The sequence below is a fragment of the Triticum urartu genome, chromosome 2, assembly GCF_003073215.2.
Source record: "Triticum urartu cultivar G1812 chromosome 2, Tu2.1, whole genome shotgun sequence".
NCBI lineage: Eukaryota > Viridiplantae > Streptophyta > Magnoliopsida > Poales > Poaceae > Triticum > Triticum urartu.
The window spans coordinates 371,868,318-371,884,568 of NC_053023.1; positions in this window are offsets into that span (position 1 = coordinate 371,868,318).

Genomic DNA, 16,251 nt, shown 5'->3' on the forward strand with positions numbered 1-16,251 from the left:
GCAAAGCCCTGCATCGGTAGCATCATCATCACCATCATCACGCCGTCGTGATGATGGAACTCTCCCTCAAAGCTCTGCTGGATCGGAGTTCGCGGGACGTCACCGAGCTGAACGTGTGCTGAACTCGGAGATGCCGTACATTCGGTACTTCGATTGGTCGGATCGTGAAGACGTACGACTACATCAACCGCGTTCTCATAACGCTTCCGCTTACGGTCTACGAGGGTACATGGACGAAACTCTCCCATCTCGTAGCTATGCATCACCATGATCTTGGTGTGTGCGTAGGAATTTTTTTGAAATTACTGCGTTCCCCAACAGTGGCATCCGAGCCAGGTTTATGCGTAGATGTTATATGCATGAGTAGAACACAAAGGAGTTGTGGGCGTGGGTATATACATATTGCTTGCCGTTACTAGTTGATTCTTGATTCAGCGGTATTGTTGGATGAAGCGGCCCAAATCGACATTACGCGTACTCTTACGCCAGACTGGTTCTACCGCCGTGCTTCGCACACAGGTGGCTGGTGGGTGTCTGTTTCCCCAACTTTAGTTGAATCGGATTCAATTAACATGGTTCTTTCTGAAGATCAAAAAGCAATCACTGTACTACGTTGTGGTTTTTGATGCGTAGGTAAGAACGGTTCTTGCTCAGCTCGTAGCGGCCACGTAAAACTTGGAACAACAAAGTAGAGGACGTCTAACTTGTTTTTGCAGGGCATGTTGTGATGTGATATGGTCAAGACGTGATGCGATATAAGTTGTTGTATGAGACGATCATGTTTTGTTGAAGTTATCGGCAACTGGCAAAAGCCTTATGGTTGTCTCTTTATTGCATAAGATGCAAGCGCCAAATAATTGCTTTACTTTATCACTATGCGATAGCAATAGTTGCAAGAGAAATAGTTGGCGAGACGACCATATGATGACACATTGATAGAGATCAAGATGACGGAGATCATGGTGTCATGCCGGTGATGATAGAGATCATGACGGTACTTTGGAGATGGAGATCAAAGGCGCAAGATGATCAAGGCCATATCATGTCACATATTTTGATTGCATGTGATGTTTATCCTTTATGTATCTTATTTTCTTAGTTCGGCCATAGCATTATAAGATGATCTCTGACTAAATTTCAAGGTATAAGTGTTCTCCCTGAGTATGCACCATTGAGAAAGTTCTTCGTGCTCAGAGACCACGTGATGATCGGGTGTGATAGGCTCTACGTTCACATACAACGGGTTTAAGCCTGTTTTGCACACGCGGAATACTCGGGTTAAACTTGACGAGCCTAGCATATGCAGATATGGCCTCGGAAAACTAGAGACCGAAAGGTCGAGCATGAATCATATAGTAGATATGATCAACATAGTGATGTTCACCATTGAAAACTACTCCATCTCACGTGATGATCAGACATGGTTTAGTTGATTTGGATCACGTGATCATTTAGATGACTAGAGGGATGTCTCTCTAAGTGGGAATTCTTAAGTAATATGATTAATTGAACTTTAATTTATCATGAACTTAGTCCTGATAGTATTTGCATAACTATGTTGTAGATCAATAGCTCGCGATGTAGCTCCTTGTTTATTTTTGATATGTTCCTAGAGAAAAACTATGTTGAAAGATGATAGTAGCAATGATGCAGACTAAGTCCATGATCTGAGGATTATCCTCATTGCTGCACAGAAGAATTATGATGACTACTTGATAGTTTAGTGCACCATGCTTTACGACTTCAAAAATGTTTTGAATGCCACAGAGCATATAAGATGTTCTAAGAGTTGAAATTGGTATTTCATACTCATGCCCGTGTCGAGAGGTAGAAGACCTCTGATAGTACTTTGCCTACAAGATGGAGGAGAATAGGTCAACTAGTGAGCATGTGCTCAGATTGTCTGGGTACTACAATTGCTTGAATCAAGTGGGAGTTAATCTTCGAGATAAGATAGTAATTGACAAAAGTTCTCTAGTCACTATCACCAAGTTACTAGAACTTCGTGATGAACTATAATATGCAAGGGATGATGAAAAACAATTCCCAAGCTCTTCGCAATGCTAAAATCGGCGAAGGTAGAAATCAAGAAAAGCATCAAGTGTTGATGGTTGACAAGACCACTAGTTTCAATAAAAAGGGCAAAGGGAAGAGGGGAACTTCAAGAAGAACGGCAAGCAAGTTGCTGCTCAAGTGAAGAAGCCCAAGTTTGGACCTAAGTCTGAGACTAAGTGCTTCTGCTGCAAAAGGACTGGTCACTAGAAGTGGAACTTCCCCAAGTATTTGGCGGATAAGAATGATTGCAAAGTGAACAAAGGTATATTTGATATACATATTATTGATGTGTACTTCACTAGTGTTTATAGAAACCCCTCAGTATTTGATACTAGTTCAGTTTCTAAGATTAGTAACTCGAAACGGGAGTTGCAGAATGAACATAGAGTAATTAAGGGTGAAGTGACGATGTGTGTTGGAAGTGGTTCCAAGATAGATATGATCATCATCGCACACTCCCTATACTTTCGGGATTAGTGTTGAACGTAAATAAATGTTAATTGGTGTTTGCGTTGAGCATGAATATGATTTGATCATGTTTATTGCAATACGGTTATTCATTTAAAGTGAGAGAATAATTTTTGTTCCATTTACATGAATAAAACCTTCGATGGTCATACACCCAATGAAAATAGTTTGTTGCATCTCGATCGTAGTGATACACATATTCATAATATTGAAGCCAAAGGATGTAAAGATAATAATGATAGTGCAACTTATTTGTGGCACTGCCATTTAGGCCATATTGGTGTAAAGCGCATGAAGAAACTCCATGCTGATGGACTTTTGGAATCACTTGATTATGAATCATTTGATGCTTGCGAACCATGCCTCATGGGCAAGATGACAAAAACTTGGTTCTCCGGAACAATGGAGCGAGCTACTGACTTATTGGGAATAATACATACTGATGTATGCGGTCCGATGAGTGTTAAGGCTCACGGAGGGTTTCATTATTTTCTGACATTCACAAATGATTTAAGCAGATATGGGTATATCTGCTTAACGAAACACAAGTCTCAAACAGTTGAAAAGTTTAAAGAATTTCAGAGCGAAGTTGAGAATCATCATAACAAGAAAATAAAGTTTCTACAATCTGATCGTAGAGCCAAATATTTGAGTTACGAGTTTGGCCTTCAATTAAAACAATGTGGAATAGTTTCACAAACTCATGCCACCTGGAACACCACAACATAATGGTGTGTTCGGACGTCATAATTGTACTTTATTGGATATAGTGCAATCTATGATGTCTCTTACCGATTTACCACTATCGTTTTGGGGTTATGCATTGGAGACAGCTGCATTCACGTTAAATAGGGCTCCATCTAAATCCGTTGAGACGACATCGTATGAACTATGGTTTGCCAAGAAACCGAAGCTGTCGTTTCTTAAAGTTTGGGGTTGGGATGCTTATGTGAAAAAGTTTCAAACTAATAAGCTCGAACCCAAATCGGAGAAGTGCGTCTTCATAGGATACCCAAAAGAAACTGTTGGTACACCTTCTATCACAGATCTGAAGGCAAGATATTTTGTTTGTAAGAATGGATCCTTTCTAGGGAAGGAGTTTCTCTCAAAAGAAGTGGGTGGGAGGAAAGTAGAACTTGATGAGGTAATTGTACCTTCTCCTGAATTGGAAAGTAGATCGTCACAGAAATCATTTCCAGTGATTCCTACACCAATTAGTGAGGAAGCTAATGACGATGATCATGAGACTTCAAATCAAGTTACTACCAAATCTCGTATGTCAACCAGACTATGGTTCGCACCAGAGTGGTATGGTAATCTTGTTCTCGAAGTCATGTTACTAGACCATGACAAACCTACGAACTATGAGGAAGCGATGATGAGCCCAGATTCCGCAAAATGGCTTGAGGCCATGAAATCTGAGATGGGATCCATGTATGAGAACAAAGTATGGACTTTCATTGACTTGCCCATTGATCGGTGAGTCATTAAGAATAAAGGGATCTTGAAGAGGAAGATAGACGCTAATAGTAGTGTTACTACCTACAAAGCTCGAATTGTCGCAAAATGTTTTCAACAAGTTCAAGGTGTTGACTATGATGAGATTTTCTCTCTCATATCGATGCTTAAAAGTCTGTCTGAATCATGTTAGCATTTGCCGCATTTTATGAAATTTGGCAAATGGATGTCAAAACTGCATTCCTTAATGAATTTCTTAAAGAAGAGTTGTATATGATGCAACCAGAAGGTTTTGTTGATCCTAAATGTGCTAACAAAGTATGAGAACTCCAGCAATCCATCTATGGACTAGTGCAAGCATCTCGGAGTTGGAATATACGCTTTGATGAGTTGATCAAAGCATATGTTTTATATAGACTGGTGGTGAAGACTGTATTTACAAGAAAGTGAGTGGGAGCACTACATCATTTCTGATAAGTATATGTGAATGACATATTGTTGATCGGAAATAATGTAGAATTTTCTAGAAAGCATAAATGAGTATTTGAAAGGAGTTTTTCAAAGAAAGATCTCGATGAAGCTGCTTACACATTGAGCATCAAGATCTATAGAGATAGATCAAGACGCTTGATAAGTTTTTTCAATGAGTACATACCTTGACAAGATTTTGAAGTAGTTCAAAGTCAAATAGTCAAAGAAGGAGTTCTTGCCTGTGTTGAAAGGTGTGAAGTTGAGTAAATACTCAAAACCCGACCACAACAGAAAATAGAAAGAGAATGAAAAGTCATTCCCTATGCCTCAGTCATAGATTCTATAAAGTATGATATGCTGTTTACCAGTCCTATTGTGTCGGGTGGTAGGTGCGACATATGCCAACGGGTGGCTTATCTTTGTGGGAACCAGTAAGACGTCGCCGGTGCCTGGAAGCGGGATGAGGCGAAGACATGCTCGCCGGTGGATCTTACCCAGCTTCGGGGCTCTCCGAGGAGATAACACCCCTACTGCTGCTCTGCGGGGTCTCCGCATGCTCACTAGATGAATCGAGTAGCTACGCAACGCTCCTTGAGCTGTTTTGGGGGAGGAGGAGGAAGAAAGGGCACGGCTAGCCTGCTTCTCCTCCTTGTATGGTATCTAGAACTAGCGGGGGGTCGAACCCTTTGCATGGGTGCCCCGGGGGGTTTATATAGGCCTACCCCCCGGGGGTACAATGGTAATCCGGCTGGGCACGGGCCCAGCCGTCTGTGACTGCACTCGCCGGCTTCTGCGCCGACTGCTGGGGCCCGCCGGCTGGTGCGTCCCGCCGGCTGTCAACTCCTTGGTCACTGTGGCTTCATCTTGCTGACGTGAGCTTCATCGTGGCAAGCGCGGCTACAGTACCGCCGCCTGCCGGGTGATCGCTGTAGGCTTACCGCGTCTTCTCTCCTTAATGGGGCGTCCTCTTCAAGGGAAGCGGCGGGCCGGCTGGCGGAGCCGGCTCCGTCTTGGGCCGGCTGGTTGGAAGCGCGGCCGCCTTCGGCCGTCTCCCTGCTCTAAGGGGCCCACCACCTGTGGGCCACGCTGGCGGCCCGTCGTGGGTGACGCCAGGGTCAACATGGCAACTATGCTGCGTCGGACGGGTCATGCCTACCTCGTACGGCGCACTGTGCCAGGCATGCTCCGGGATTCGGGGGTGGCAGGCTCTTCTGTAGCCATGCCCCGTCGCACCGCCGTTAGGTGGGTGAAAACTTTGTGGGTACGGTCTAGACTACTTTATGGGGAGCCGGCTTGAAGGAGTCGGCTTTCTCGTAGCCGGCTTCTTGGAGTCGGCCCTCTCATGAAGGTTGAAGTCGGACCGCCTTCCCAAAGCCGGCCTAGATCGCAGCCGGCGGGGGGAAGGCGGCCCCGTGTCTTGGATTTTTGAGAGCCGGGCAGGCTCGTAATTTTTGCAGAAGTGCCAGGGGAAGCCGGCTAGGCTACCCATGGCCATTTACTCCGACAGTAGTCCCCGAAGCTGATCGAGCTCCGAGGTGAACAAGGGGACGAGAAGCTTGGTCAGCTTCCTATCCCGGAGAGCCGGCTTCGCGGGCGTACGCCGACTTCTGATAACCCGCGTAAGCGGGAGGAGAGGGGGCCTGCATGCTGACCACGGGCCCTCTTGCGGCCACGTGGCGGCAGGATTCTGCGAGCGCACGCGCCTGATGGGACGCCGCCGCAGGCCCGGGCCCGCCACTCGCGAGCCTCGGTCCGGGCGCGGATCTCCCGTGGCCCATAGGGCCGCTCGCCTTCTCTAGGCAGTTTCGCCTCGCCATTAAGGATCGGTAATCGTGGGGCGTGGGAAGTGGGCACGATCGACCCCCACGCTTCCCCACACCCCGCCTCCTCGACTCCGTCACGTGAGCCTATAAGTAGGGGGAGGAGAGGGAGCGACAGAGGTTCGCGCGCTCCCTCCCACTCCGTCCCTCCTAGCCCTCGTCTCCTTACTCTCGCTGCCGCCGCAGCCTCCTCCTCAACGCCGTCGCTTCTCCACGCCACCTCGTCGCCATGGCACTGTCAAGCTCCTGGGACGGCTCCAACGTCCATGAGGATCACGTGGAGTTCCTTCGCCAGACCCGGCACCTGCCCGGCGCCGACCGCGTTCAGGTCCGTCTGGCGCCCGAGAGGGAGATCTCGCTGACGCCGGAGGAGAGCGAGCGGGTCGGCTTCCGCTCGCACTGCCTGCGCGGCTTCGGCCTCCCGGCGAGCGGGTTTCTTCGTTCCTTCCTCGACTTCTACAAGCTCCAGCCGCATCACCTCACGCCCAATGCGGTGATGCTGCTGTCGGCCTTCGTCTCCCTCTGCGAAGGCTTCTTGGGGCTGCTCCCCACCCTGGAGCTCTGGGGAGAATTCTTCCAGAGCAAGCTCGGCACGGTCGTCGCCGGCGTGCCCGCCCCCTGCGGAGCCTTCATCACCATGAGGAGGGCGAGCGAGAACAATCCATTCCCGCCCATCCCCCTGATCCAGTCGGTGAAGGTCTGGTAGAGATCTTACTTCTATGTGAAGAACGTCGCCGAGCAAGAAGACTACATCAACTTGCCGGCTTACGTAGCCGGCCCGCCGGCTGGGAGGCAGCCCTCGTGGAGCTTCCGATCCCGGTCGTTGTCTCCGGCCGGGAACGCCGCCATCTCCCGGCTTCGGGTGCTCATTCAGTCGGAAGGCCTGCGCGGGGCCGACTTGGTGGCCGCCTTTGTGGAGCGCCGGATCCTTCCTCTCTAGAGCCGGCCCCACATGATGTGTCAGATGAGCGGCCGGTTCGACCCAAGCCGACTCAGCACATGGGAGATGCCCCACGCGGAGGTGGCGCTTATGGTTAATTACATCGCCAATTGCAAGCTCAGCGGGGACTGGCAGTACGGCAAGGCGCCGTACTCTCGCGCGAATCCTCCACCCGTGGTAAGCTTCTCTCTTTATCCTCTTTTTCATTGTCAGCCGGCTTCGCGACGGCCGGCTTCTGACCTTCCGGCTCTTTGTGCAGAACCCTCTTCTCCCGCCGCCGGCTGGGGTGGCAGGGATCGAGCGCCAGTACGTCCCCGACCGCACGGTGGATGATGTTGACGACCCGGACTTGGGGGCGGCTGCCATGGAGGATGCCGTCGTGGGGGACAGCGCCGAGCACGGAGGCTCAAAGTTCACCGCGAGCTTAGAGGACTAGCCGGACGACTTCGAAGCCGAAGTCGTTCCACGCCGCCAGCCGGCGGCCGATCAACAGGGCGCCGGCTCGTCCGTCGTGCCGGCTGTCGGCGGCGCGCAGAAACGTCGGGCCGCTCTAGGCCTCTTCGGCAGCCGGCCGAAGAAGTCCAAGCCCTCCGCCACGGCGACGAAGCGAGAAGAGGAGGCCGCGAAGGCGGCCCGCTTCCGTAAAGCCATGAAACAGCCCCAGGCGGTCTCGGCGTAAGTTTTTAACCGCTTGCCGTAGTCTCGTCATTGTTCTTTTTTCTTCAAATGCACTCTTAGCTTTCTTCGTTTGCTGGACAGGGCGCCGCTTTCTCTCGAGCGGGGCCCAGGCGGCTCCGTCGTGGGGCCGGCTGTAGGTTCTTCGAGCTCCCGCCGCGTGGACCCCCGCGCCGATCTTAGGGAGGCCACAGAGCGGAACGCCCGCGAAGCGCGGGAGGAGCGCGAGGCGGCGGAGAAGGCGGCCGCCCAGGCGGCAAAGGGGCAGGCTGAAGCCGTAGCCAAGGCCCAGAAGGAGGCGGCTCCTGCAGAGACGGAGGCGGAAAGCTCGCGCAGCCAGCCTCCACTGCTCGCCGTTCCCCTCCGAGCCGTGGCCCCCAACACCCCGTTGCCCATGGCGTAGGAGATCATCCAAGACCCACCGCTGTTGGAGAGGGAGGAGGAGCCCGTGGTCTTGGCTGGGAGAACGCCGCCTGCGGCGCCAACCGGGGTGGGCCAAGGCAGTCGATCGCCAGCGGGGTCGGAGGAGCCGGCCGTAGGTGAGCCAGGGAGCCGGGCCGGCCTCAAGGTGCAGCTGGCGACGGGCCGGCGTGCTGAAGGAGGCGCCGCTCCGCCGGAGTCGCGCCGAGCCGCGGGCGCAGGCCAGCCGGCAGGAGATCTGGAGGTGGCCAGCTCCGCCGTGTCCGAGTGGACTCCCACCGGGGGGACCGGTGAGCTAGAAGCAGCGGCTCAAGGGGTCCGGAGCCGGCTACGAGCTCAAGCCGCCCTGCTGCAGCAGCTCAACCAAGAGTTCTCGTCGACACGAACCTTTGTCCGGGTAAGTCCTTCGTTCTTGGCTGCTTTGCTTTCCTGACTTCTTCCGTGGGGGCGCGTTAGTGCACCCACTGGGTGTAGTCCCCGAGATTCGGGCCGACTGCTGCGCAATCGAGTCGGATCTTTCTCGACGGCCACCTTACTTTGCTTTCTTTCTAAACTTTCAGGAATACCGCAACCTTCGTGTTGCCGCCTTCGACTCGCAGGCTCGAGAGCTGAGCCGGCAGACCAACGACCTGGCCGACAGCCGAAGTAAGTACTTGGTTTGTTTGTCTCCTGTGGGGGCGCGCCAGCGCACCCACTTGGTGTAGTCCCCGAGATTCGGGCCGACTGCCGTGCAGTCGGGTCGAATCTTTCTTGACGACTCCTTTCTTATTGATTTTTCTTCTTCTTTGTCTTCAGGGGCCAACGCCGACTTGAGGAAGGAGCTTGGCGAAGCGAAGGCCGCCCTTTTCGCCAAAGAGGCCGAGTGCACTGCCTTGGCCCAGGAACGGGATCTCCTGGCCAAGAAGCTGGCCGACCAAGAGGAGAACCACAAAACGGCCCTTCAGGTGGCGAAGGAGAGCGAAGCCGCCGTGCTGGCGGAGTATGAGATAGCGGTGGCGACCTGGTCCGAGACCCAGCGAGGCCTGGAGGAAGGCTACGGCCGGATTAAAGACTTGATCGACGGTAAGCTGCTTTCCACGGCCTTCCCCCGTCCCTTGCCGTCTGGGTTTTTTTGACTTATCTTGGACTGCTGCTTGTTGTTTCTTGCAGATTACTTCCCGGGCTACTCCGTCTTCGCTGCCCAAACCTTCGAGGCTCATCGCGAAGCGCGCCGTCAAGCGGGGGCCGACGTTGCGCCGGATGCAAACCGGACCCTTGAGGAGCAGCTTCTGGCTGTCCAGGCGCGGCTGCAGCCGGCCCACCGGATGCTCCGCCGGCTCCAACGTGCAGGGGCGCAGGTGCTGGCCGCCCTCTGGCCTGGCGAGACGATCCCCGGCACCCCGAGCTGAACTGCCGACTGGCTGGAAGTCGCAGTCGGACGCTTCGAGGCTTGGAAGGCGTCAGCGGCCCGCCTCGGAGCCGGGCGGGCGTTGGAATTCGTAAGGGCTTGGTACCCAGGACTGAGCCTGGACCAGCTGCGTACTTGGCGGATGGAGGCCGACGCGGAGCTGGAGGAGGTGAGGCCGGCTATCGCCCAGCGAGCTTCAACGATCGCCGAGTGCACCGACATCAGCATTTTCGCACCCGAAATCGATGATGACGGTGTCGCGCAGCCGGAGGAGTGGTTCCGGCTGAACCCGGCGGTGGGCGAGGACTCGGCGGAGGAGATCGCCTCCAGCGACGAGGGCGAAGAGGACGAAGACGACGACGGCGGAGACGTCGAGCCGGCTGGTGGAACAACCAGCCGACCTCAGGCCGACCGTGCCTCCAGCAACGAGGCGCGTGGAAGCGCGCCCTCTGCGGGAGGCGGGGACCAAGCCGAAGTTCGTCAGCCGGCCGCTCCTTCAGCCGGCGCGACCGTCTCCGCCAACCAGTCGGCCGCTCCGCCAGCCTGACCTGCCGTCTTTATCTTTCCTGCTTTGTTGTCTTTGAACAATCTTTTGTTAAGTTTCGTAGTTCCACCCACTGGGGGTGTATCCAGACTATGTTGAATGCTGGCCTCTTGGAGGTCTTTTTATGTAAATATTATCACGTGCATGTTTGTTTTCCATTCACGTATGCTTATTTGTCCTTAGGCTTTTCCTTTGCCGCCTTCCCTCTTTGGGGAGGCAAGTACTTGAGCTTTCTTGGATTTAAAGTAAAGTGAATGGAAACCGGCCGGCCGGCTGCTCTGGTAGCCGGTCGACGGTGTGGGAGAAACCGGCTTTGTTGTATTAATTCGTTAGTCCCTAGCCGTTTTTCGTGTGGGCGGTCGTTTCTACCTTTGACCCTTGCCAGCCGGACAGCCTGTTCTTCGAACTGCGACTTTGGCAAGGGAAGGCTTGAGAGCCGGCACACTACTTGTCTGACTGCGGGTAGGACTTCTAATATAACTTCAGTCGGCCAGTCCCCGAGCCGACTAGTCGGACTCGGTGCCGGACAGAATAAGTAAATGATGCGACAAGCATGATATTTTCATTCATAAATAAGGGATGGCAGTCCCCGAGCCCTCCTCGGGGAGCCTATTGTCTTGTACTTAATACAAAAGTTAGCGTGATACATACTGCCTTTCAACTGTAAAATCTTCGAAGGAGGTTGGCGTTCCATGGCCGTTCCGACTCCTTGCCGGAGTCGTCTCTTTTGCGTGCCTTTGGCTTCTGTGCGTCGATCAGGTAGTAGGAGTCGTTTCCTAGAGCTCTGCTGATGACGAAAGGGCCTTCCCAAGGGGCTGAGAGCTTGTGCTGGCCGGCTGTTCGCTGAATCAGCCAGAGCACAAGGTCGCCCTCTTGGAAAGATCTTGGCCTGACCTTCCGGCTGTGGTAGCGGCGCAAACCCTGCTGGTAAATTGCAGACCGGCTGAGAGCTAACAGCCGGCTTTCTTCCAGCAGGTCGACGCCGTCTTCTCGTGCTTCCTTGGCCTCCGCTTCCGTGTACATGGTTACTCGAGGCGAGTCGAATTCGATGTCAGTTGGGATGACTGCCTCGGCACCGTACACAAGGAAGAAGGGGGTGAAGCCGGTTGACTTATTGGGTGTAGTGTGCAGACTCCAGAGGACAGCCGGCAGCTCATCGAGCCAACAGCCGGCCGAGCGCTCCAGAGGTACAACCAATCGAGGCTTGATGCCGGAGAGGATGAGGCCGTTGGCTCGCTCGACCTGGCCGTTTGACTGCGGATGGGCGACAGACGCTAAGTCCAGCCGGATGCCTTGGGCTGCACAGAAACGTGCCAAGGCTCCTTTGGCGAAATTCGTGCCATTGTCGGTGATGATGCTGTGCGGCACGCCATACCGAGTTGTTATGTCTGCGATGAAGGTCACGGCAGTCGGCCCATTCAGGTTCTTGATCGGCTTTGCTTCAATCCACTTGGTGAACTTGTCCACGGCGACGAGCAGATGCGTCATGCCGCCACGCGCCGTCTTGAATGGGCCCACCATGTCCAGTCCCCAATCGGCTAAGGGCCAAGTGAGGGGAATGGTATTGAGTGCCGAGGCCGGCATGTGTTGCTTGGAGCTGAAGAGCTGGCATCCCTTGCAATGCTTGACTAGTTCTTTGGCGTCGTCCAAAGTAGTCGGCCAGAAGAAACCATGGCGGAAGGCTTTGGTGACAAGTGATCTTGAGGCCGCATGGTGGCCGCACTCTCCTTGGTGAATGTCTGCGAGGATTGCAATGCCCTTCTCTTGCTCGACGCATCGCTGGAGGACTCCGGTGACGCTGCGCTTGAGTAGTTCTCTGTTGACGATTGTGTACGCTCCGGCTCGACGCTGGACTTGTCTTGCTTCTGTTTCGTCAGCCGGCAGGTCTTGGTTCACTAAGAAGTTGAGGATGGACTGAGCCCAAGATGGAGCCGCGATTTCTTCTACTGCCAAAGTGGCTACTGCCACTAGGGTGGGCGGGCTGGGCGGTGAGGTGCTGGAGTCGGCCACCGGCTGTAGTGCTGGTGCAGTCCCCGGGCCGGCTACCGCCGTCCCCGAGCCGGCTGCCGAAGTCCCCGGGCCGGCTACAAGGGTCTTGAGGTCGGCTACTTGATTCTTCGAGCCGGACCTGGCCGCATCGGGGTCAGGCGGCACGAAGATGGAATCGGATTCCGGAGACGGCTTGATAGACGGCTTGAATAGGCGTTGTAGAGCGACGCCGGTTGGAATTGCTTGCCGGGTGGAGCCTATTCGGGCCAAGGCATCGGCTGGCTCGTTGTCGGCTCGAGGTACGTGGAGGAACTCACACCCTTCAAAGTATCCGCTGCGTTGTTGGACCAGGAAACGGTAGCTCGCCATGTTCGCGTCCTTGGCGTCCCAGTCACCGGATGACTGCTGGACTACCAGGTCCGAGTCGCCATAACATAGGATCCGGCGGATGCCAAGCTCTTTGGCAAGCCGGAGCCCGTGTATGAGCGCCTCGTACTCGGCCACATTGTTGGAGGCGGCGAAGTGGATCTGTAGCGCGTATTTGAGCTTGTCGCCTTTGGGAGAGGTAAGGACGATGCCGGCTCCCAAGCCGGTGCGCATCTTGGACCCGTCGAAGTGCATGCGCCAATGGGTGGAGTCCGGAGCCGGCGGCAGGTACTGGGTCTTGGCCCAGTCGACGAGGAAGTCGGCCAGCGCTTGGGACTTGATGGCGGTGCGGGGTTGGTAGAAGATTGTGTAAGGGGCCAGCTCGATTGCCCATTTCGCGACCCGGCCGGACGCATCCCGGCTGCCTATGAACTCGGCTAGCGGGGCAGTGCATACGACCGTGACGGGATGCTCTTGAAAGTAGGGCTTCAGCTTCTTGGCGGTGAAGTACACGCCGTAACACATCTTTTGGTAGTGCGGGTAGTTCTGCTTTGAGGCGGACAGCACCTCGCTCAAATAATACACCGGCCTCTGGACCGGCTGGGCTCGGCCTTCTTCCGGGCACTGGACTACGATGACGGTGCTGACCACCCGGCTGGTTGCAGCGATGTAAAGGAGCATGGGCTCTTTCTCAGTCGGTGCTGCGAGGACAGGCGGCATGGCCAGCATCTTCTTCAACTCGTGGAAAGCTTGGTCGGCCTGGTCGTTCCACTCGAAGTGGGTGCTTTTCTTCATGAGGCGGTAGAGGGGGAGAGCTTTCTCTCCGAGCCGGCTCATGGATCGGTTCAAGGAGGCCAATTTCTGAATGTCTCGAAGCTTGGTGGGGATCGCCATTCTCTCGATGGCCTTGATCTTCGCTGGGTTGCATTCGATGCCGCGTTCGGAGACCAGGAAGCCTAGGAGCTGGCCGGCTGGCACCCCGAACACGCATTTCTCGGGGTTGAGCTTGATTTGGAACCGGCGCAGGTTCTCAAATGTTTCCTTGAGGTCTTCCAGCAAGGTGCCACGCTTCTCCGTCTTCACCACGATGTCTTCCACATAAACGTGGGCATTCCTGCCGAGCTGCTTGAGGAGGCACTTCTGCATGCAACGCTGAAAGGTGGCACCGGCATTTCTCAAGCCGAATGTCATAGTCAGGTAGCAGAAGGCTCCGAACGGCGTGATGAAGGCGGTCTTCAGGCGGTCATCCGGGTCTAGCTTTATCTGGTGATATCCAGAGTAAGCGTCCAAAAAACTCAACAGCTCGCATCCGGCTGTGGAGTCTATCACTTGGTCTATCCTTGGCAGGGCGAAAGGATCTTTGGGGCAGGCCTTGTTGAGGCTTGTGTAGTCTATACACATGCGCCACTTGTTATTCTTCTTCAACACAAGGACCGGGTTGGCGAGCCACTCAGGAAAGAAAACTTCCATGATGAAGCCGGCCGCCAAGAGCCGGGCTATCTCCTCCCCTACAATCCTGCGCTTCTCCTCTGACAGCCGGCGAAGGGGTTGTCTGACCGGCTTCGCGCATTCTCGAACATGCAGTTCGTGCTCGGCGAATTTCCTCGGAACACCCGGCATGTCCTTGGGGGACAATTGCGAAGATGTCCCGATTCTCACGGAGGAAATTGGCGAGCTCGCCTTCCTATTTGCTGTTCAGGTTTGCCCCGATGACGGCAAACCTCTCTGGATGCTCGGGGTCAAGGGGTATCTTCTTTGTCTCCTTGGCCGGCTGGAAAGATCCTTGATCATCCTGCTCCTTGGGGTCGGGGGACACGGCCGACTGCTTGCCGGCCATGGCCACGACTCGGTCCAGCATCTTCTTCTCTTCAGCGATCACAAGGGACTCGGCCAGCCGGCTGCTGGCCGCGGCGCACTCGGAGGACTTCTTGTAGTCGCCGGCTACGGTGATGACGCCTTTGGTGCTTGGTATCTTCATCTTGAGGTATGCATAGTGGGGAACCGCCATGAATTTGGCCAAGGCAGGTCGGCCCAGCAATGCATGGTAAGGGCTCTCCAGGTACACCACCTCAAACCAGATCGCTTCCCGGCGGAAATGCTCCTTGTCCCCAAAAAGTACATCAATCTTGATTTTGCCAATGGGGGCGCAGGACAGGCCGGGTATGATGCCATGGAACACTGTCCGAGTGGGCGTGAGCTGTTTCGTCTTGACGTTCAACTTCTCCAGGGTGTCACGATACAAGATGTTGATGCTGCTCCCGCCGTCTATCAATAGACGAGAGAAGCGGGCGGCGCGTCTGTCCGTTGCAAGGGTGGCTTCCAGGACCAAAGCATACGAGCCGGGATACGGCATCACCTCCGGGTGGTCGACCCGGCTCTAGCTGATGGGCTTTTCTGACCAATGCATGTGTTCAGCGGGGTTGGCAGCGACCACGCTGACTTCCTGGTGCTCTCGGCGTTTGCTGCGCCGGTCTTCGGGCTGGCTCGTGAAGACGACGTAGGTTGCTTGCTCATCAGGGAACTCGTCATGCACGGCTCCGACCGCGGGCCGAGCGGCCGGAGGCGGCGGAGGCGGAGGCGGCGGGCCGGCAGGCGGAGGTGGCAAGAGCCCCTCGCCTTTAGAGATTCGGGTGAGCCAGTTGCACTTCCGGGTCGTGTGGTTGGATGGCTTCGCGCCGCTGTGGAACTTGCAAGGGGCGTCGAGGGTTTGCTCGTAGGAGAAGGCGGGCTGCCAAGCCGGCCTGCCGCCCTTGGGCTTCTTGGGCGCCGGTCGTTCTTCAGGCGGCACATCTTCGACCGTGGCCACCTGCCGGCTAGCGGGAGGCGGCGCAGGGCCCTTGCGCTTGTTGTCTTTCGAGTTGGGGTGTCGGCCGGGCTCTCCAGCCGGCGTCTTGGGCGCCGGGTTGAGCACCTTCCCAGACGCGTCTACCCGAAGCTCGGTCTTCATCGAGGATTCGGCGGTGGCGTACTTGTCCGCTATGTCCAGAAGCTCGTCGAGAGTAGCCGGCTCGTCGCAGAGGAGCTTGTGCTTGAGGAGGGTGCCTTCTCGGCATCTGGCTGTGAAGTACTCTATGGCTTGTACCTCGTGCACCCCTTCACAGGAGTTGCGGAGCTCGGCCCAACGCGTGAGGTAATCGCGAGTGGACTCGGCGGGGCCTTGCACGCACAAGGAGAGCTGTCTGGGCTTGGGAGCCCGCTTGTAGGTGCTGGTGAAGTTGCGGATGAAGGCTTCTGTGAAGTCTAGCCAGCTGTTGATGCTACGCGGCTTGAGGCTGTTGAGCCAAGTCCGCGCCGTGCCTTGCAGCATGAGGGGCACGTACTTCACGGCGACTCGCCGGTTGCCGTTGGCTATGCTAACTGCGGTGGAGTAGTCGATCAACCAATCTTCCGGCTTCACGGAGCCGTTGTACTTGGGCGTGTCTCTTGGGAGCGAGAACCCTTTGGGAAAGGGCTCGTCGCGGATGCGGGGGCCAAAGCAAGGCGGGCCGGCATCGTCTTCTTCTTCCAATGCCAGGGATCGTGCCAGGCGGTCGAGCCGATGGCGGGCGTCGTTCTCGCCGATTCCTTCGCGGCGGCCCAGTCGGCCGCTAAGAGTCGGGTGCGCCACTGGCGGTGAGGCGGGGTATCTCTCTCCACGGGGCGGAGGCAGAAGCGGGTC